The sequence below is a fragment of the Hipposideros armiger genome, unplaced genomic scaffold (genome assembly GCF_001890085.2).
Source record: "Hipposideros armiger isolate ML-2016 unplaced genomic scaffold, ASM189008v1 scaffold_44, whole genome shotgun sequence".
Classification (NCBI taxonomy): Eukaryota; Metazoa; Chordata; class Mammalia; order Chiroptera; family Hipposideridae; genus Hipposideros; species Hipposideros armiger.
In genome coordinates this window covers 1,295,693-1,319,264 of record NW_017731394.1, presented here as the reverse complement: position 1 = coordinate 1,319,264, position 23,572 = coordinate 1,295,693, and the positions used below count along the sequence as shown (strand labels likewise).

At 40.7% G+C, this 23,572-nt stretch overlaps 1 long non-coding RNA gene across 2 annotated transcripts in view; it reads left to right on the top strand.

Annotated features, from left to right (window-relative positions):
- Positions 1 to 23,572, top strand: part of LOC109381129 (uncharacterized) — a 32,569-nt gene that overhangs the window by 6,404 nt on the left and 2,593 nt on the right. The window contains exons 2-3 of one of the 2 annotated variants that reach the window (XR_002123641.1): positions 8,394 to 8,499; positions 21,457 to 21,489. This is a non-coding gene — a long non-coding RNA (uncharacterized LOC109381129). Of the gene's footprint in view, positions 1 to 8,393; positions 8,500 to 21,456; positions 21,490 to 23,572 lie in introns of those variants that run through there. The other variant, XR_002123642.1, reaches the window with a different exon arrangement.

Sequence of the window (23,572 nt, the reverse complement as noted above, 5' to 3'; positions counted from 1 at the left end):
AACAGACAAGTTGCTGTCGTTTTGTTCTTCAGTCTAGTTGTGGAGGACGTTGCTTCACTGGCCCATTTGGTATTATCATTGCGCTCTTCCTGGGTGAAGTAGATCGGTCCCCGGCCTCTGGACAGCCGCTCACAGCGGCTCTTGGCTGCTCACACCAGCTGCCAGACGCTCACACTGACTGACAGCCACACACGGTAGCTTATGGCAACCCACTGCAGCCGCACTGCAGCCTACACCATTGCCGGTGACTCACAGCAGACCAGCTCCAGGTCGAGCTATTGTTCACCATCTTAGCTGTAGAGGGCAGTGTCACTGGCCTCATGTGGGATCTGAACCGGGGCCCTGCTGCTCAGAGCTGACATCCCAAGCCAGCTCTTAACCAACGCGCCACTCGGCCGGCCATCATATTCTTTAAATTTGACTCAAATGTTGCTTTCTCAGTGAGAACTTCCTTAACCATCCTATTTAAACACTGCAGCCATAACCTCATCTTCCACAGCTATCCCTCAACACTGCAGGTCCTCCTTATCTTGGTCTTTTTCTTTTTTCCAAATTTCTGATCCCTTTCTAAAACATTTACTTGTTAGCAGGTTGTGATGATTTTTACCTCGGTTCTTGTCTTCTCAAGGGAAAGAATTCAGCCAAGAGTTTTGTGCAAGTATAGGACAGATAGTAAGTTTATTAGTAATGGCAGATACACTCTAAGATGTGGAGCGGACCTATCCCAAGAGGGAGAAAGGCCTCTCCTTACATTGCATGAAGGCTTTTATTTCTGTGAGTAGAATTGCCTCCCTCTTTCCTTTCTCCTTATCTCTCTTTCTTTCCTGCTGAGGTGCCCAGTCCTCCCTTTTGGTCCTCAAGGTAGTTTCTGTGAATTTTCTTTTTGTGATTTGTTTGAGAAGCTCACTAAAATGGTCCTGATAAGTAGGATGTATATTCTGATAGGCGGGAAGTCTTCCTCCCTTCTCTGGCTTCTAACAACACTCCCTTTGATTTAGGGGCATGTGTCACCCTGGAGTCCTGCTGGGCTAGTGAGGCATTGGTGCCCTAAGTGAGGGCAGCTGCAAGGGGTCATGACCCAAGTAGGAGCTGCAGCAAGGGACTTTCTAACTGGAGCTAGGTCTCTCCTTCTGCTCGTTTCTATCTACCTACCCTATCATACTGACTTTTAGAAAATATCTATTGTTTATTGTCTGTTTCCTCCCCCTCCCCAATATAATCTACATGTGGGCAAAAAACTTACGCAGCCTAAAGCTTTTCTAAAAGAAAGAGTTTATTGAGTCATATGCTAACCAGAAAAGGACCAGGTCCTGAAGCATGAAGTCTTTTTTTAATTTTTTTTTTATTGGGGGAACAGTGTGTTTTTCCAGGACCCATCAGCTCCAAGTCAAGTAGTTGTTTCAATCTAGTTGTAGAGGGTGCAACTCAGTGGCCCATGTGGGGATCGAACCGGCAACCTTGGTGTTATGAGCACTGTGCTCTAACCAACTGAGCTAACCGGCTGCCCCTTAAAGCATGAAGTCTTAAACCATGAGCAGTAGGGCTAGGTGGAGAAGGCAACCTGTCCACTGTTCTGGAGTGATGGGCTTTTTTTTAATACATCAAAGAATGATGTAAGTTGTTTTGAAAGAATTTATATTGGCTATAGATGGAGTGGGAGAAGGTGAAGAGGAGCTAGTTTGGGGATAGGTGCAGAGCCCTTAAGAAAGGAAGAAGTGTTTGCTCCTGTTGATGTAAGAAACGCCCAAACCTGTAGAGAAATTTAAAGAGTTTATTTGAGCCAAACTGACGACAATTGCTGGGAAACAAAATTGCAATGGATTAAGAAAAGGCTCCAGAGGATGGCAGTTTTGCAGCTTATTTTATACATTAGAATCAAGGGAGGAGATGTAAGGAGGGTTACCGTATTTGCCGGCGTATAAGACGATCTTTTGGCCCTGAAAAATATGCCTCCAAGTGGGGGGTCGTCTTATACGCCAGGTACACTTCAGATAGACTGCCCATAGTGCTTGCCCCATGCCATAGTGGCCTCCCGATGCCCGCCCACTTCATTCCACATACCGTTCAGGCATCAGCAGCGCTGCTGGGTGTATGCTCGGCTGTTATGCGATTTTGCTGTTATGCGATTTTACCACACTCGCAAAATCGCACATAGCCGACCATACACCCAGTATGATAGCGCAAAATCGCAAATCGCGATACCATACTGGGTGTATGGTCGGCTGTGTGCGATTTTGCGAGTGTGGTAAATTCGGGTTACCATATATTTCTTTACATATGCATTGAAGATTCGCGATTTTGCGCTATCATGGTGCCTGTTAGAATGTTGAAGAGCTCGCACTTGTGCACTAGTGAGGTCCCAGGGAGATGCTGATGCAAGGGTGGACCAGACTGCTATAGTGACAGGGCGGGCAAACAGGGAGCAGGGACCAATCAAATCAGGCTTTGTATACAGCCAACAGCCAACCACAATACTGCACCATTGTACAGTACAGCATAGAAAATGTCGACCAGTCAAACCCTATCATCCCTATCATGGCACCAGCCAAAAGAAAGAAGTATGATGCAAATTTTAAACTGAAAGTTATAAACTTTGCTAAGGAAAATAATAATTGTGCTGCTGCAAGACAATATGGAGTAACAGAAAAGATGGTTCGGGACTGGAAATCAAATGAGAAAGCATTAAAGAGTATGCCAAGGGGTAAGTGTGCATTAAGAAGAGGCACCACACACTGGCCAGAACTCGAAAAACATGTAGCAGACATGGTGGCTCAACATCTCCAAAACGGTTATGTGGTGACATGAAATACAATGCACTTGTTTGCACTTCAGTGGGCCAAATCAAATCTGATATTGTTTTACCTTTTATTTGGTGTGTGGAAGGTGTGCGGAAGAGGGGGTAGTCTTATACGGCGAGTATATAACAAATTCTGTATTTTGAGTGGAAATGTTAGGGGGTCGTCTTATACGCCCAGTCGTCTTATACGCCCAGTCGTCTTATACGCCGGCAAATACGGTACATAAAACCCATTGGAGGCACATTAAGCGGGTGGGAGAAAGCAGAGCGGGGAAATCTCTGGGATTGGATAAAAAGTAAAATGGAGAAACACATACTTCTTTTACATTGGTAGGCACAGGACTGTTAATAATTAACATTTACAGCACAAAGAGATGGTATTCACTTGAGGAACAAGATAACAATGAGGGGTTCTGTAGCCTGATGCTCTGGTGCAGTGGGTTGTGCTGAGGGGTCAGGAGAAAGGGATTACTCTGACATTCCAAAAGTATGTTATCTTAGATGCAATAGATAGGCTCACTAAGGTAAAGAGTGACCTTTGTCGAAGAAGTTACAGGCCAAGGATGTGACTACTGGCCATGACCTGCCTATAGTAGGAATTTTTATATTCAGACCATCCTGTGTGGTTAATTTCTGTCTCTTGAGTTTGTAAGGCCTACTATGCAGCCTCCCCTGAGCTTGTCACATTTAGTGTGAGGTGTGATAAAAACATAGAGTGAATGTTTAAATTTAAAAAAATTAATTACAGTGAAAGACACATTGCCATTAATCCCCCTGAAAACACCCCCTTTGCTTCGAACACACTTGCTCCTTGCCACTTTCTGAAGCAGTTCTGGAAGTCCTATTTCATGAGTCTTTAGTTGCGCTGTCATAGCTGCCTTGATGTCCTGAATCGATTCAAAACATTTACCTTTCATGGTCATTTTGACTTTGGGGAAGAGCCAGAAGTCGCACAGTGCCGGATCTGGTGAATAAGGTAGATGAGGCCACACCGTAATGTTTTCTTTCATTTGACAGAAATTACTGTGCTAGTGATGTGTGACACAGTGCATTGTCATGATGGAGGGTGAATTACGGCACACTTTAAAACACACCTCCTCTCAACCGTAGCTCACACCCAATTGACTGCACCGAGCAAGTTGAAACTTGTCATGAAGGTTTGATGCACCGCTTCCCGTATTGAATATCCCTGCCTTTCTGTTAGATCGCACTCGGCAGCAGCATTCACCGCATTTTGTGATCACAATGAAAAGGCTCCATGTCACACATTGCTTCTGGTATGGCAATATCTGTCAAATAAAAACATTACAGTGTGTCCTTATCCACCTTATCACCGGAGCAACTTCTAGCTCTTCCCCAAAGTCAAAATGACCATGAAAGGTAAATGTTTTGAATTGATTCAGGAAAGAGGACTTGCAGCACTGCTTCAGCAAGAGGCAAGAATGATGGGATACGTGTCTTTGAAGTGAGGGGGATTATTTTGAGGGGGATTAATGGCAATATGTCTTTTACTGTAAGAATTTTTTTATTCAAACATTCACCATATTTTTTTATCACACTTCATATGTGGCCCCCTTTTGGTCCACACTCCTTTGGTTTGGTTATGGGAAACAGTCCAGAAAGTTCATGTGTAAGCGAGAAGCTGAGATGCCTGATGGTCTATGGCACCCAGCTGTTCCCTTTGAGATAATCTCAGAAGTAGCCACCTAGAATTTAGTTCAGTTTCAACATACACTCAGGAATGGAAGCAGTCTTCTGTTGGTTTTGCTTGCCTTGCAGTTGTTGTTGTTTTTTTTTAATTTGCTGAGCTGAGCCATCCTGGTACCATGTTGGCAGCTCAGCTAGGGCTGGGAATTGAACCGCTGTTGCCCAGAGCTCACAGTCTTGAGCAAGCTCTTAACCAACTGAGCCAATCGGCCGGCCCTTTGCCTTGCAGTTGTTAACTGATTAACCTTTCCTGTCTTTTCCTTCCACCCTCCAGCCAGCTGTAATTAATTTAGGACATCTCAGAATTTTCTTTTCATCACTCATTTGTGATACAAAGCTCCTAAAACTCTTGGAATTTACTAAGGGATGAGAGCAATAAAGGTGTACTTTATATGTTAATGAGGTGACTTTTGACAGTTGCCAGGAGAACCAACCAAAAGATTAGAGAGTTGGAACTTTCAGTCCCCACCACCCCACCTCTGCAGAGGGAAGTGGGGCTAGAAGTTGAATCTGTTGCCAATGGCCAATGATTTAATCAATCATGTCTATGTAATGAAGCCTCCATAAAAACCCGAAGGCTGGGGTTCAGAGAGCTTTCAGATTGATGAAAATGTGGAGATTCAGGGACAGTGGCAAGCCTGGAGAGAGCATGGAAGCCCCTTGCCTCTTCCCACATACCTTGCCCTATGCATCTCTTACATCTGGCTGTTCCTGATTTATATACTTTTATAATAAACCAGTACTCTTGTAAGTAAAATGTTTTTCTGAGTTCTGTGAGCCACTCTAGCAAATTAATCAAACTCAAAGAGGTGGTCATGGGAACCTCCGATTTGAAGCCAAGTTGGACAGAAGTTGCAGCTAACCTATGACTTGCAATTAGCCTCTGAAGTGGGGGGCAGTCTTGTGAGACTGAGCCCTTATCTTATAACCCAAGGAGGGTGTTGTTGGAACTTCCAGTCTATAGTCCATTGGTCAGAAGCACAGGTGATAGCCTGGTTTTGTAACTGGCATCTAAAGTGGTGGTGGAGGGCAGTCTTGTGGGACTGAGCCCTCACTCTGTGGAAATGATGCTATCTCTGGTTAGATAGTATCAAAATTGAGTTGAATTGTAAGACAGTCAGCTGATATTGGAGAATTGCTTGCTTGTTGGTGTGTGAACTCCCTCCTTCCCCCACCCAAACACGTTGGAGTTGGGTGCAGAATCTTACACAGTAGGCATTCGATGAATATTTGATGAACTAAGGAGTGAAAAATAGACCCTCTCCGCCTTGCTCCTAGGTTCTCTTCTATACCTTGCAGAATTGTCCCATAGACTCCATTTTGAATTTTTTTTCCAGACGTGAAAGAGGAGAGGAAAAACCAGGGAAAGGAATCCTCCTTGGGTTTCCACATTATACATTATGTTGTAGAGCACCTTCTCTCCAGCCTTTACACAGGACAGTTAATTGGTATAAATTTACATAACTGGGTCTACACTCCAACATCCCAAGAGTTACTTTATTTGTGTTTGGTGAAATCCCAGCTTTCTAGCTTTTTATTTTATATACATCATATGACCTTATTCAGTGTCTTCCCATTTGCGGCTTCCTCCTAGGAGGGGGAAATACCACATCACCTGCGGCTTATGTTTGGTGTGGGTGTGCTTGCTCTGAAGCCTTCCAATTTCTGCGGCTTTCCAAAGCCTTTTAAATATATGCAGGTTGTTTCATTTGGACTGTTCCCTAAAGTCTGTGACCTATACTTTCTGTCACTGTTTATTCCTCTTAATTAGGGGTTGATAGTTGGATTCTGCTAAGATCTCCTCTATTTACTTGCCATACCATTTACTGCTTTCTTTGGAAAAGGAGTTGAACGTCATCTCTGGTATCTTTCTTCAACCTTATATTATTCAACATTCTGTTTAGCAGAAATTTTTTAACTTTGGCGTATTTGGATCATACCTACTTACTGATGTGGATCTTTTTCTCCATGTTTTTAAGTTCCTTTGGCGTTATCAGTTGTACTTTGTTAAGAGCCTGTTATACATTGTTGCTTGGAAGTCCAAAGAGTATATAATGTAATAATTACCAGTGGGATATGTACAGAAAATTTCCATCTCCTTTGCTCTTGGAAATACGTTTCCCAAATGATTTCAGGACATAGCCAGATTGCTGAAATAAATGATCCGTGAGGCTTATATTTAGGATTTAGATGAAAGGTAAAACCTTGTGCTGACTAAAAAATGTACCTGAGATCACTTGTGGGGAAGGGGAAAGTTTCCCCTTTTTACTCTTAGTTCTCCTGGTTGGTTGAATAATTAAAATGACATTAGACAGATTGACAGGACAAAGTCAAGCTTTAATACATGTGCCAGGGAATTCACATAAGCATGAAAGTTCCAAAGACAGTAAGACAAAATGAGGTATATATGTCATTCTGTACTAAGGGAGAGGAAGTTAAGGGTTTGGGACTTCAAAGGGAAGTAAGGCAATTCACAGAGAGATGAAAAAAGTTAATGTTTAGTAAACAATTGTTTGCTAGGCCATCTTGAAACAATGAGAGGACTTTGATCAAACGGTCTTGCTGGCTTCCTCTCTGTCTATCACATCTAGTTCTTATTAAATGGTAATTATCTATGATGATAGATGGCTCCCTTCCAGGAGCAGGTCTTCTATCTAGATTCTTTTGGTCACTTAGGGGTAAGGTCATAGGTTCTCCTGAGTCTTTTGTTTCTTAAAAATAACCAGCTTAAATTAATCAATATCCCAAAGATGCACATTTTAGGGTGGCAGTGCTCCTCTTCACCCTTAAGCAGCACTCTCAGTTGGTCACCACTTAGCGTCTTTTTTTGTGGCGGTTCAATTTTTTAAAGGATTACCCAAAATATCAAGATACCACAGGGCCGGCAGAGTGGCGTGTTGGTTAAGAGTTGGCTTGGGATGCCAGCTCTGAGCAGCAGGGCCCCTGTTCGGATCCCACGTGAGGGCCAGTGATGCTGCACCCTCTGCAGCTAAAATGGTGAACAACAGCTCAACCTGGAACTGGGCTGCTGTGGGTTGCCAGCCACGGCGTAGGCTGCAGTTGGGCTGGCTGGCAGCTGACGTGAACTTTCGTGAGGGGCCAAGAGCCGCCACGAGCGGCCATACAATGGCCGGCGAGCAACTGCCTCACCCGGGAAGAGCGCAATGATAATACTAACATGAGTCAGTGAAGCAATGTCCTCCACAACTAGACTGAAGAACAAAAGGACAGCAACTTGTCTGTTCTCTTCCCTGATTCCCCAACACTGTTCCCCTCCCCCAATTCCCCAATAAAATATTTTTTTTAAAAAAAGGATACTGCAGATACCCAGTTATCATCACTGCTTGAGGGGTGTTTCAAACTAGATTTTTTTTTCCTCGTAATTTCCTAATGTTTCAAGGGAATAATTTTTAATAGGATTCAATGTCTAGTACCATAATTTCATTAGATCTTAATTATGGGATATAATCATTTATCTATTCAAACAACATTTATTGATCTCTTACTATGTGCCAGGTACCAGAGATGGATCTATATTCTGTGAGGCCTGAAACTTATTATAAATTTGTGGGACCTCTTAACAAAAAAACAAAACAAAAACAAAAAAACAAAAAAGAGAGAGAGAGAGAGGAAGAGAAGGAGGAGGAGGAGAATACACAAAACTCTAAATTCAAAATTCACTACAGACTTCTGTTTCTGGGAAGATGGAATAGAAGTGCATTTCCCCATTTCTCCTACTAAGTACAACAACAAAAAACCCCTAGATACCATGCATAAAACAAACATAAGAAGAGTCTGAATGGTGGAGAAAAGAAGGTAGACTGGCCAAGGGGCTTGGTACCCAGGAATGACTTGATGATGAGTTCTCCTTTTGCCTCATATATTCCAGAGATTGAGCTGAAGAAGCCGGCAACCTGGATATACCACGGGGTGCAGACCAAAAGGCCCCAGCAAAAGCTTGCTATCTATAGCCAGAGAAGTATGAAGACTTGAAGGTAGGGGAAGTTATTTCTAATCCTGGCTCTGCCAGTAACAAACTCTGACTGTTACCAGTTCAGTGTTTGTGTGCACTTCAAAAGGCCAATATTAAAAATGTCAAGAGTTTGGAGTATTGAAAAGTTTATTGATTGAGCGCCAGCTCAAGAACATGGAGGAGTCTTACAGCTTCCTCAAATCCATCCTAAGAGAGCTCAGAATTCAGCCTTCTTTTATGTCAAGGGAAGGGAGGAGGGTTGGGCAAGAGGTGGGTGACAACTGCAGACAGGGATCCAAGGTGTCAACAGAGATCCAAGGAAGAGCGACAAATCTCTAACTTTCTTCGTTTCCCAGTATGTTTGTTACTGGAGAGTGAGCCCTTCTGGGGAGATGCCCGGGCTTGGGTTCCACACTGGGGCTCGAATCCGGGCCTCCTGGAGGAAAACTGGGAATCCTAGCCGCTCCAGCTTGGCTCTCCCACCAGAGGTTGAACCTGGCAGGATCTGGGCTAGGTTCCCACACTGGGGGTCGAACCCGGACCTCAAGGAAAACTGGAAATCCTAGCCACTATGTTGCTGAAGAATAGGTCCTCCTCGGCGCGGTGTCCAGATTCTTGGCATCTTGAGCAAAGAATTGAATGAGATACAGAGGTAAAGTAGTGAAAGAGCAGTTTATTAGAAGAAAAAGTACATTTCAAAGAGGTAGAAGAGGGCCGGGCAGAAGGCAGTGGCTCAAGGGCCATTATTGGAAGAGAAAGTACACTTCAAAGGGTTAGGAGCGAGCCCAAGCAAAATCATGGCTCAAAAAGGCTGTGGTTCAAAGGCTCAAAGGGCTCTGACTGGCAAGGACTTGGAGTTTTTATCCTTTTTTCTCTAGAATGGGCTGTTCCTTTCTGGGCATGGGACCACTTGATTGACACCTGTGATTGACAACAGGCTATTACCTCATCTCTTTAGGCTGCGCGTGTTCTTTCCCAGAATTCAGTCTGTTATAATGATCTCAATGAACTTCTGGACATATATGTATGATATTATATGTATGACGGTATAATGAGGCCCAGGTGAAATGAAGGTCGTTGTGGCCTTTCCTGTGCAGGTGCGAGTGACTGGTCTAATCTAGTTGGGTATTTTGTACCCATTTGTTTCCTCATGGGGTAGATAATTACAATGAAAAGGGGAAGTTTTGGGTAGAGAGGGGAGGTCTTTTGGGCAGTTGCAATCTGTGGGTTGTGCAGGAATGCAGAGACCTAATGCCTGTCTCTAACTGCCTGCCTTGTTTTCCCCTTGAGAGTCGTGATCCCCATAAAATCTCTATGAGAAGTTGAGGGGCAGGAGGTCTCTTTTGTATCTGCTTCCTGCTGGGCAGGGGCGTAAATCTGTCCCTACCTATTGGGGGATTCATGGAACTCTTTCCCTATCTGATCTTAGATGAGAGGAAGGGGTCTCGAGATCCACCTGGAACACCGCATTGGCTTCTTTGGTTGGGACTGGCAGTCTTTTTGGGGTACCATCTGTATCCCAAAGGCCCCTGAATGAGGAAAGTTAGATTTTATTATGGAGTCTGTGGCCATTCAACCAGTCATTCAGGTGGTGTCAGTTGTCCAGGAGCTGAGCCCAGAACAGGTTGGAAAGAACATTAGGCTTCAGTGATTACAATCAACAAGTATAAATCACAAATTTCAGGATAAATATCTAAAGCAGGGGGTAAAAACACTCTTACGATTCAGGCTAAAAACAATCTATTGTTTATGATTAAGAAACTTATTTATAAAATAATTAAGAAGCAGGGGAATAGGAGCTAAAAAAACTGGGGAAAAGGAAACTTAAAATTCTTATAAGAAAGAAAATAAAGTTTTTCAGTAGGGGAGCTACTTGCTTGGCTTGTATCATGTTGACCCTTACTGACTGAAGTCCCGTCTTGAGGCTCCTGTAAATCTTTGATAAACAGCCATTATTTTGTACATATTTCTCCACCTCTTCGGGAGAGGCACCTTCTGGCAAGTGACTTCTTGCAAAAACTCAAGGCTCAAGAGGAATTCCTCTAGTTAATTAGCATATCTATAACAGGAGGTATTGGCCTGAAGGCCATAGGAGAAATGCCAGTGACAAATAAGATGGAGTCAAAGAGAATGAACATTTCACCCTATTACAGGACTCAGGGAACACTCTCTCCCCAGCTCTTCATTATCAGCCGTTAGCTAAGTCCGGCATTATGATACCAAGTTTAGAGAGGAAAGAAGCTGTGTTTTAAGCAAAGTTCACTTTTCACTGCTTAGAATAGAGCTAATTGGACATTGTAGAACATTTGAAATTAAAAAAACATATAAAGAAAAATCCTACCATTCAGAAGCAATCACTATCAACATTTGTAGCAGTTTTAATGTTTTTCAAAATAATGCATGTATTTTATGTATTTGAGAGCCTACTGTATATAAAATTTTGTATTTATATATTTTCCTTAATGCTAAAACATATTATAAACGTTTTGTAAACATTTTATAGTCTACATACACTCTTATCACATAAATATAACAACATTCACTTAACCATTTCATTATAAAATGTGTAGATTTTTTCCAATTAAAATCATTAAAAAATTTTCATTCATGGCAACTTTTATATTTTGCCTTTTTGTGACATTTAGATACATGTTATTTTTAGTTTACATTTCTTTGGGACATTGACTGAACTATTTGATAAGGGAAGTAAAGGGTCATTTGGAAATATGAAACCAGGCATTCTTCCTATGTTTTCACGTATGACCTTGCAATTGTCTGTAGAAGTGAGACTTTAACAAATGGCATGAATACTAAAGTACCCTAGTAGAAGTAAATATTAAAAGGAAACATATAAATTAGTGTTACCGGAGAACAGGTCTTCAGCGCGGTGTCAGGTCTCAAGCAAAGAATTGAACGAGATACCAAGGTAAAGTAGTGAAAGAGCAGTTTATTAGAAGAAAAAGTGCACTTCAAAGAAATAGACGCTCAAAGGCCCAAAGGTCCAAGGGCCAGGGCCAAGGGCTTCATTATTAGGAGGAAAAGTACACTCCAAAGAATTTGGAGCAGGCCCAGCAAAAGATGGAGCTCAAAAGGCGCTGACTGGACAGGACTTGGAGTTTTTATCTTTTTTTTTTTTTTCCTAGAATGGACTGTTCCTCTCTGGGCGTGGGACCACTTGATTGACAAGAGGCAATTACCTCATTTTTTAATTTATTTTTAATTTTATTGTATTTTTTTAAAGATTTTATTGGGGAAGGGGAACAGTGTTGCAGAATTGGGGAAGGGGATTGTTGTCCTTCAATCTTAGTTGTGGAGGGCACAGCTAATTCAGCTCTAAGTCCAGTTGCCATCTAGCTGCCCATTGGCAGCTTGTGGCTGCTTGGCTCAAGGTGTTGTGTTCAATCTTTGTTGAGGATGGGTGTAGCCCACCATCCCATGTGGGAGTTGAACCGACAACCTTGTTGTTAGGAGCACATGCTCTCACTAGCTGAGCCATCCTGCCACCTGTTGGCAGCTCAGCTTGGGCGTAGCTTATTGGCCCATGTGGGAATTGAACCAGTGACTCTGTTGCTCAGAGCTCGTGCTCTTAACCTGCTGAGCCACTCGGCCAGCCTTATCTCGTCTTTTTAGGCAGCGCATGTTCCTTCCCAGAATTCAATCTGTTATAATGATATTAATGAACTTCTGGGCATATATATGATATTATAATGATGGTATAATGAGGACCAGGTGAAATGAAGGTCATTATGGCCTTTACTATGCAGGTGTGAGTGACTGGTCTTAAATAGTTAGGTGTTTTGTACCCATTAGTTTTCTTTTAGGGGTAGATAATTACAATGAAAAAGCGGAAGTTTTGGGTGGAGAGGGGAGCTCTTTTGGGGTCGCATTCTGTGGGTTGCGTTGGACGTTCAGGAATGCAGAGACCCAATGCCTGCCTCTGACTGCCTGCCTTGTTTTCCCCTTGAGAAATGTGATCCCTATGAGAGGAAGGGGTCTTGAGATCTGCCTGGAAGACCGCATAGGCTTCTTTGGTTGGGACTGGCAGTCTTGTTGGGGTACCATCTGTATCTCCAAGGCCCCTGAATGAGGAAAAATAGATATTAATTAATAAATTTCTTAAAGAGCAGAGCTCAAAGCTGTTGATGCAGGGTGGCTACATGATGGAAAATATAGCTTCTTATGGAGCTCATGGCCATTTAACTGGTCACTCAGGTGGCATCAATTGTCCAGGAGCTGGGCCCAGAATGGGTTTGAAAAGAACATTAGGCTTCAATGATTATAATCAACAAGTATGAATCACAAATTTCAGGGCAATTATCTAAAGCAGGGGGTAGGAGATTAAAAAAACCTGGGAAAAAGGAAACTTTAAGGGAAAAGAAACTTAAAATCAAAATTGTTCAGTGTGTGTGTGGGGTGGGGAGCTACTTGCTTGGCCCATATCATTAGGACTTAGACAACTTTGGTTTGGAACAGCAATCTTGCTTGTTTTGTAAATCTTGTTTTCCAGTGTATGTGTCATAAGGCTGTAAGTGAAGCCTTCATATAATATGATTCTTCATAATTGAATAGCACTTATTGGGAAGCACTTCTACAATGGCAGAGTAAGGACTTCCAAAAATCGGCTCCTCTATAAAACAATGAGGTCATTGGCGATAATTGTCTAGCTCAACTTTTTCAGAGCTTTAGAAAGTAACCAAAGCCTTGCAACAACCCGAGGACTGTTTATTCAAGAAAAATGGCTGCATCTCAGAACAATGAGATTTGTGGTGTTTAATTTGCTCTGCTCCTATCCCTCTCTCCCTAGCCACATAGTAGCCTCAAAAACCACAGCAGTATCTCTGAAAAACAGTGGCCTAGCTGCCACTGAACAGGGCAGAGCAGGTTTGGTGCACCTGAAAAAAGGCCCATTCCCTGGGAATTTTCACTATTTGAACTGCATAGCAACTCTTCAAAAAGCTGCATCCACAGGCTTATCTGACCTGATTCATTGCTGTCAGTGAGGCCATGTGAGAAGTTTTGAATAGAGGCATTTTCAGAGTTCTCTGGGATCACAGAAGGAGGATGGTCATACTCTGTGTGTGGGGAAATAGAAGGCTTCCCTGTGGGTCTGTGTTAAAGTTGAGCTTTAAAAGATGTTTACCAGATGGAGAAGGAAAATGAGGAAGTAGAGAATTTCCCGGCAGGCAGAAGAAATATCACAAGTAAAAACATGAAAATGTGCTTAAAATAGCATACTCAGCAATAAAAAGCTCTGTGTGGCTATGTTATTAGAAAAACAAGGGTTCTTGGTTTCGTTACAGGAAAGAATTCAAGAACGCACCAAATAAGTCATGCAAACAAAACCAAGCAAGCAGTGGATTTATTAAAAGAAAGGAAAAGAATATGCTCCCAAAATATTGGGAGTGGGCACGCCAGGAGGAGAGCAACTGTGCCAAAAAACAAAGAGGCTTAGGATTTTATTCGAATGAGGGTGCAAAATATTCACGCTTTAGGGGTGGCATTATAGGCGTTCCCAGGTGGGTCCTTGCTGTCCTCCAGCTGACTGTTTCTTCCCCTCGAGAGGTGGGATTCCCTTGTTTTTTACTGGCCCTGTTGGAACTGTCATGGTGACACGGGGTTGGGATTTTTCCTGCAATGCTAATAATGTTATACTCCATTACAATTAGCTGTAGCTGCACCTTTTCTTTAGAAAGGTCTCATCTCCTTTCTTTTATTTCCCACACTTCCTGCTTCCCTTCCTCTCCCCTTCCTTCCCACAGCCCTGTTCTCTCTGCCTAAGGTAACTGACAGAGTAGGGTCCATAAGAGTAGAGATGGGAGAGCTGAAGGGAGGTTAGGTGAGAAATATGATGTAGGCTACATCATGAGGGGTCTTTGGTAATCAGAAAACCAAATTCTGGTGATAGTGTAAAGAGGAGATTGAAGGGTTGAGTATCTAGAGCAGTGGTTCTCAACCTTCCTAATGCTGTGACCCCTTAATTCAGTTCCTCATGTTGTGGTGACCCCCAACAATAAAATTATTTTCGTTGCTACTCTATAACTGTAATTTTGCTACTGTTATGGATCATAATGTAAATATCTTTTTGTTTTCCAATGGTCTTAGGCGACCCCTGTGAAAGGGTCGTTCGACCCCCAAAGGGGTTGTGACCTACAGGTTGAGAACCGTTGATCTAGAGGTAAGGAGACCTCTGAAACCATGAAGGAGACAGATGAAGAGGACCTGGTCTAAAATAGTGCTATTAGTTTTTGCTGAAGGAGAAGTACAAGGGAAAAAATGGGAAGATTTAACAGATTTCTTCCTTCTACAGATGTTCTTGAGCATGCACTAATGGATAAGTATTGTGCTCAGTGAATATATACAGCTAGGTGGACGATTACAAGTGGTTAAAGGAAAAAAAGGGAAGAATCAAAGATGATTCCTATATTTCTAGTCTGGGCAACTGTGAATAGTGAGGGTATCCACACTTTTCAAGTCAAGGTCAAAGAATTAGAGGGAATCTTCCAAGAATTCAACTTATACATCAGTATATCAAACTCAAGACCTTTTTGTAACTGATACCATAGTAATTAGCTAAGGGTGGTGGGAACAGACTGCAGTGTTTGTTTTCTATATAAATTTTTTTAAATTCCAATTCTGGCAAAAAAAAACAAAGCAAATATAAAATTTTGCTCTCAGCCATTTTTAAGTGTGCAGCATAGTAGTTTTAGCTATATTCTTGGATGTTGTGACTAATACTGCAATGAACATGCATGTGCAAATATCTCTTTGAGATAATTCTTTCAGTTCTTTTGAATATACACCAAGAAGTGGAGTCAGTGGATCAAATGTTAATTCTAATTTTTTAAGTTTTTGGGGAAACTCCATATTGTTTTTCATAATGGCTACACCATTTTACATTCCTGTCAGCAATACGCAAGAATTCCAATTTCTCCACATCCTTGTTAGCACTTGTTATTTGCTGTTTTTTTTATTTTTTTTTATTTGGCCATCGTAATGAGTATAAAGTGATATTTCATGGTTTTGATTTGCATTTCCCTGGTGACCATTGATATTGAGCATCTTTTTATATGCTTGTTGGCCACTTGTATGTCTTCTTTGGAGAAATGGCTATTCAAGTCATTTGCCCATCTTTAAATTGGGTTATTTGTTCTTTTGTTATTGAGTTGTAGGAGTGTTTTTTAAAATACATATTCTAGATAGAAACCCCTGATCAGGATAATAATGATTTGCAATTATTATCCTCCCATTCTGTAGGTTGACTTTTCACTTTGTTGATTTTTTCCTTTTATTTGCAGAAAAATTTTAAGTTTGATAGAGTACTCTGTCAATTTTGGTTTTGTTGCCTATACTTTTGATGTCATATCCAAAATATCCTTGGCCAAATTGAACATCATGAAACTTTATCCATGTTTTCTTGTAAGAGTTTTATATCTTATGTTTATGTCTCTAACCCATTTTAACTTAGTTTTGTGTATGATATAATTGTCCAACTTCATTATTTTGTATGTGGATGTCCAGTTTTCCCAACACTCCAGATAGCTGCAGGGCTCCCTATTCCCCCAGCTCCCAGTGGGAGGGCTTTCTGTCCTAGAGGAGCAGAACATCACTTCTCATCCTGCCCCCAACTACCTGTTTTGAGGTCCTAGGCGAGTATGATTGAGAGATGGGAATTCCATTCTTCTCCTCAGTCCCCACTCATGGAATGGAGGCTCTACCTTGGGTGTGACATGCTGAGAATACTGGGACCCTGATCATCGTTGCCCTGGCTCATAAAGCAGTGGTTTCATGACAGGAGAGGCAAGCCAATAGGACTCCACACAGCTACTCTGCACCCCATGGCCCTCAAGGAGCACTGAGCTGCTAGAATGTGGATGTTATTCAGAGATGCTTACCATCATGCTCCCTGCCCCCAGCTCAGAGATTTTGCCTGGCAGGAGAAGCAGGTCATAAAAAAGATAACTACTAATCTCTTCCCAAAGCAACTGACTTCATTTGCAACAGAGCATGGAGAACACTCATAAGAACATTGCAACTTGTGGTAAAAGAGGAATTGGTAGAAGATTCAAGATACAAGCTAAACTGTAGGCTGGCTAGTTTTCAAAGAGAACCAGAAATGAGACAGCAGGGAAAGGGTTCAGAACAAATATCAAACACTGACGTCAGAAACTATTCCTTCAAATGAGCCTTGATTGGATTAATGTGTAGAGTAATTTTTGTTCAGGCCCTTGTTGAAAACAGCAGTCAGCCAGAAAACAGAGCAATCAGCCAGAAATTAGTGAATTTTAACACTTGGTGTGGTCAGGGAAAAAGAAGAAAGCCCTACCAAAGATGCTGTCACCTCAGCATGACTGTAGGCATACCCAAAACTGCACTTCTCTGAGGAGCAACACCAGAGGCTCATCACTGTGGGTTGTGGGAGAAGGGAAGGGAGACTTCGCTGAAATAACACAGCCAGTCACTAAATCAATAAGCAAACAACGAGTCCTAGAAAGGGCTGGGGACCAATACTCAGAGTTACTACAAGCTACAATATATTGTCTGAAAACATCCAGTTTCCAACAGAAGCTTATGACAAATACAAAGAAACAGGATAGATAGTATGACCCATAACCCAGGAAAAAAGCAGGCAACAGAAGTTGTCTATAAGAGTGATCTGGTGTCAGTTATCATAAAAAGACTTCAAAGAAGCTATTATGAACATGGTCACAGAACTAAAGGAAGCCACAATTAAGGAAATGAAGGTATATGATAATATTGCTTAAAATACTAATAAAGAGATAGAAATTATAAAAAAGAACCAAGGGGAAACTCTGAAGTTGAAAAGTACAGTAAATGAAATAATAAACTCATGAGAGGGGCTCAATAGTCATTTGAAGTGGCAGAAGAAAGAATAAGTAAACTTGAATGAAGATAGATCAAGAGATTATGCAAACTAAAAAACAGAGAGAAAAAAAGAATGAAGAGAAATGAGGAGAGCCTCAGAGAAATGTGGGATGCTATTTGTACACCAACATATATGTAATGGAAGTACCAGAAGGAGAAGATAGAAGGAAAAGAGCAGAAAAAATATTTGAGGAAATAATGGAGAAAACTTCCCAAATTTATTGAAAAATAATAACCCAAATCAGACAAAGTCATCACACACACACACAAAATACTACAGACTAATATAATTAGGAATATGGATGCAAAAATCTTTAACAACATACTAGTGAACAGAATCCAGCTACCTAAAAAAATTTACCCATAGATCAAGTAGGATTTATCTGAGAAATGCAAGGTTGGTTTAACATTTGAAAACCAATTAATATAATAAATCATATCAATAGAATAAAAAACAAAAACCAAATGATCAACTCAATAGATTCAGAAAAAACATTTGACAAAATCCAATACTCTTTCATGATAAAAATATTCAAGAAATTAAGAATAGAAGGGACTTCTTCAAGCTGGTAAAGGGAATCTACAAAGTACCCATAGCTAACATTATACTTAATGGTGAAAGACTGGATACTTCCCCCTAAGATCAAAAACAAGGTAAGGAAGTCCACTGCTTTTCAACATTATAGTAGGTCTTCTAGCCAGAGCAGTTAGTCAACAAAATAGAATAAAAGCAGTAAAGGAAGAAGTGAAACTGTCTTTATTTGTGCATGACATGATCTTGTATATAGAAAATCTCAAAGAATCCATTAAGAAAACTATCAGAACTAATGAGAAAGTCCAACAAGGTTACAGGGTACAAACCCAATGTACAAAAATAAATTCTTGTTATCTATTTTTTCTTGAATGAGCTCTGACAGTTTCTGTTCAAGGAATTTCTCCATTTCATCTAAGTCGTCAATTTTTTTTGTTTGAAGATTTTTATTGTGGAATTGGGGAGGAGAACAGACAAGTTGCTGTCCTTTTGTTCTTCACTCTAGTTGTGGAGGACATCGCTTTACTGGCCCATGTTGGTATTATCTTTGCGCTCTTCCCGGGTGAGGCAGTCGCTCGCCGGCCATTGGACAGCTGCTCATGGTGGCTCACAAAAGCACATGCCAGCTGCTGGCCACCCCCACTGCAGCCTACGCTGTCGCCGGTGACTCATGGCAGTCCAGCTCCAGGTCAAGCTGTTGTTCACCATCTTAGCTGTAGAGGGCGCAGCATCACTGGCCCTCATGTGGGATCCGAACCAGGTCCCTGCTGCTCAGAGCTGGCGTCCCAAGCCAACTCCTAACCAATGCGCCACTTGGCCAGCCCCTAAGTTGTCAATTTATTGGCGTAAAGTTATTCATGATAATTTCCCTATTATCTTTATAATGACTGTAGGGTCTGTAGTGTTGCATTCACTCTCATTCCTAATATTAGTAATTTCTCTTTTATTCTCCTCTTATTTTTCTGGTATGAGATTTTATTTTTCTTTTCAAAGAACTTGATTTTGGTTTCCTTGATTTATTTTGTTTTCTATTTTATTAATTTCTGCTCTTATTATTATTTTCTTTCTTCTGCTTACTTTGGGATTTATTTGCTCTTTTTCAAATTTCTTAAAAGGAAAGCTTAGGTCATCAGTTTTAGAATTTTTTACTTTCCTAATGTAAGTGTTTAATGGTATAAATTTCCCTGTAAGCACTGCATTAGCGACATACAATACACTTTGACATTATCTTTTTAACTCAGTTGAAAATACTTTCTATTTTCCTTTGTCGCTTTCTTTGATTAGGGGTTATTTGGAATTTTGTTGTTTAACTTACAAATGTTTGGGATTTTCCAACTATTTTTTCTGATATTATTTTATAGTTTAATTTCATTGTGGTCAGAGATACCATTTGTTATTTGTCCCAGCTGTTCATATACCTTTTTCCTGTTTTTTTGTTGTTGTTGTCTGTTTTTGGATTAGTTTCATAATTCAATTTTATCTCCTTTATTGGCTTATTGGATATGCCTATTTGTGTGTCTGTGCGGGGATTGCTGTAGGATTTATAATATACATCTTTAACTTGTCACAGCTTAACTTCAAGTAATATTACTTCATGTGTAGTATGAAAACTTTCAACAGTATACTTAATTACCCCCTTCTCCCCAGCCTTCGGACTATTGTTATATACTTTATTTTTCATATGTTATAAATTGGCATAATACATTGTAGTTATTTTTACTTTCACCAGTTAATTTTCTTTTAAAGGAACTTAAAAAATAAAATCTCATGCATTTACCTCATAGCTACCACCTCCAGTGCTCTTCAGTCCTTTGTATAGATCCAGATGTTCACCTTGTATCATTATCCTTCAGCCTTTAACATTTCTTGTAGTGATCGTCTGCTGTTGTTGAAATCTTTCAGCTTCTATGTGTCTAAAAAAAGTCTTTACTTTCATTTTTCAAAAATATTTCGCTAGGTATATGATTTTAGGTTGACAATTTTTTCTTTCAGTACTTTAGAAATATTCCAGACTTTTGACGTCCCTTGTTTGTGACAAAATTTTTGCTGTCATTTCAATCTTTGTTTCTCTTTTATAATGTGTCTTTTTTTCTCTGGCTGCTTTTAAGATGATCTCTTTATCATTGACTTTAAGAAATTTGATTATGCTGTACTTTAATGTAGGTTGTTTTGGGTTTTGTTTTGTTTTTCATGTTTCTTATTCTGGGTTTCTTTGAGCTTCCTGTAATTGTGGGTTTATAGTTTTTATTAAATTTAGAAATATTTTAGCCATTATTTCTTTAAAAGTTGTTTTTTGTCTCCCTCTCAGGACCTCCAATTAGTTCTATATTAGGCTGCTTAAAATTATTATAGTGTTCATTAATACACTTAATTTTTTTGTAAAGATTTTATTGGGGAATTGGGGGAGGGGAACAACATTGGGGAATCGGGGAAGGGTGGACAGACAAGTTGCTGTCCTTTTGTTCTTCAGTCTAGTTGTGGAGGACGTCACTTCACTGGCCCATGTTGGTATTATGGTCATTGTGCTCTTCTGGGCTGAGGCAGTTGGTTGCTGGCCATTGGACGGCCACTCACGGTGGCTCATGGCTCCTCACGCCAGCTCCCAGCTGCAGCCCCACTGCAGCCTATGACATCGCCGGCCACTCACCGCAGCTCAGCTCCAGGTCAAGCTGTTGTTCACCATTTTAGCTGTAGAGGGCGCAGCATCACTGGCCCATGTGGTAACCAAACTGGTGGCCCTGCTGCTCAGAGCTTGTGCTCCCAAGCCAACTCAACCAACAAGCCACTCGGCTGGCCCAATACACTTAATTTTTGAAGTCTCTTTTTCTCTGTTTTTATTTTGGATAGTTTCTATTGCAATGTCTTCAAGTTCACTAATCATTTCTTCAAAAATATCTAATCTGCTATTAATCCTATCCAGTGTATTTTTCATCTCAAAATTTATAGTTTTCATCTCTAAAAGTTCTAAAGTCGTTTTTATCTTCCATGTCTCTCCTTGCTATGCTTATGCTTTCCTCTACCTTCTTGAACTTAGAGTATATTTGCTATTTAAAAATTCTTGTCTAGTAATGTTGTCATTACTGTCTTTTCTGTGTCTGTTTCTATGGATTGATATTTCTTATGAGTTAAATTTTCTTGCTTCTTTGAGTTCTTAGTAATTTTTATTTGATGACAATGTGAATTTTACATTACTGGGTGTTGAATTTTTTTTGTATTCCTGTGTGTATTTTTGGGCTTTGTTCTGGGATGCAATTCAGTGATGTAGAATCAGTTTAATCTTTTTCAGGCTTGCTTTTAAGCTTTCTTAGATGGGCCCAGAACAGCTATTATTTGAAGTCCAATTTTGTTGCATTAGTGAGACAGTAATATTCTGAGGACTCTACTAGTGTTAGGAAGTCTTTCCAATGTGACTGAGGGGAACGTGAATCCTGCTATTCGGTTGTCGGAAAAGTCATGACGTATTTTGTCTGTTTTTCAAAGGGCATTTATTTATATAAAGAACAAAGATCAATCAATGATATATTGCCCATTTTGTTTGATAACCTCTTGCCATCTTTCATTGAGCTTCAGAATTCCTCGTTCATAGAAGGACCTGTCTTTATTTGTGAAAAACTGAACAAGATGCTGATTTACAGCCTCATCTGTATTGAACATTATACCACGCAAGGAGTCCTGAAGAGAGAAAACCAAGTGGAAGTCTGACAGTGCAAGGTCAGGCAAGTATGGTGAGTGTGGCAACACATCCCATCCAAGCTCCCATAATTTTTGACGGGTGATGAAACTTGTGTGCGGTCTCGTGTTGTCATGTTGGAACACAACTCCTTTATAATTAATAAGCTCTGGATGTTTCTGGATGATGGATTCATTCAAATTGTCCAGTTGCCAACAGTACACATTCAAACTGATTGTTTGGTTCCTTGGTAGGAGCTCGAAAAACACGACACCTTTAAAATCTCACCACACCGAGAGCATAACCTTCCTCTGATGAATGTCTGCTTTCAATGTCGTTTGAGGCGAATCATCACGTCGGGACCAAGACCATTTGCGCACCACATTGTTGTAAACAATCCACATCTCATCACCAGTTATCAGTTGCTTCAAAAAAGGATCGTTTTCCTCACGTTTAATGAGCATGTTGCAGATGTTTATACGTGCCGTCAAATGAACTTCTTTGAGTTCATGCAGAACCCAAATATTGAGCTTGCTTATGTATCCCAGCTTCTTCATATGGTTATGAATGCTTGAATGATGGATGTTCAATATGTCTGCAATCTCTTGTGTCGTGTAACGTGGGTTTGACTCGATCAATACCTTTGTTTTGTCGTCATCAACCTCGGTGGGCCTACTTGACCGAGGAGCGTCATTTAGATCAAAATCACCAGCACGGAATTTCGTGAACCATCGTTGGCACTGACGTTTTTGTAGAGCATTGTCATCTTAAACTTTATGCAACTTTTTACAAGTTTGACACACATTCTTCCCTTTATGGAAGTAAAACAGTAAAATATGGCAAAAATGCAGTTTGGTCTTCCATCTTCAACTTGTAAAATCTCCAAAACTCAACCAAATCACTCAATCTTTTTAGAATGAAGCTAGAACTGTCAGCTGTCAAATGACATAGCAGTAACATAGATGCAAATGACTCTGGTATTTCCCAAAATGAACTAGTGTCATCTGTTGCAAACATGAGTCATCACTTTTCCGACAACCCAATAGTTCCTGTGTGAGCTCAGGGGGTTGTTCTGCCTGACTCTTTATGGTGGTCCTTTCCTTGGTCTTGGTAGTTTCCTCCTATATGTACACTAGTCAGTACTTAGTTGGAATCTCAAGGAGGAACCCTTCACAAATCTCCAGAACTCAATCTTTATGCAACACTCTCCTCTCTGGCACTTCCCTCTGCAAATTCTAGTTGCCTAGGCCTCCCCAACGTCTGAAGTGTGTTTCCTTAATTTAGGAAGACCTACAGGCTCTGATTGGTTTCACTCTTCCTGTATTGTAGCCTAGAAATTCTCTCCAGGCAGAAAGCTAGGACAATTGTAGGGCTCATCTTATTTGTTTTCTTTCTCTCTGGTATTACTGTCTGTGCTGCCTATTGTTTAATTTTTAAAAACCATTCTTATAATTTTGTCCTTTAAGGCAGAAATTTATATCTGGTCCCTGTTAACTCCATCATGACTGAAAGTGGAAGTTGCCATTAGTTTTGTACTTTTATCCTAAGAGCAAAAAAACAGCATTGAAGGGCTTCCAGTGGGTAGTTACATAAGTTGTTTAAAATCAGTGACTGCTGTGTGGAGAATGGACAAAAGGAAAGTAAGACGGGAAAGGGGGAGATAGCAAGTCATTGGTTACTATATAGTAGTCCTGACCAAGAAAATTACAGAACATAGAAATGGGGAAAGGTAAGATTTATTTAGAAACTGACATATTATTGCCTTTGTGAACTTCAAAGAATATGATTCAATGGCAAAACTCTTTGACCCCTATGTGAAGGGAGTTTCACTGTGAAACTCAAAGATTTACAGCAGAAGAGAGGTGTGTATATAAACTATGTTTTTGCTCCTGGATAGATCAAAGAGATAATTTTAAGCCAATCAGTGACTATTTGCAGAGCTGGCTTTCAGCTTTTCTGTGCCATAGTTGACACCTCAGTGGTTGTTACGGACCGAATGTCCCCCTCCCC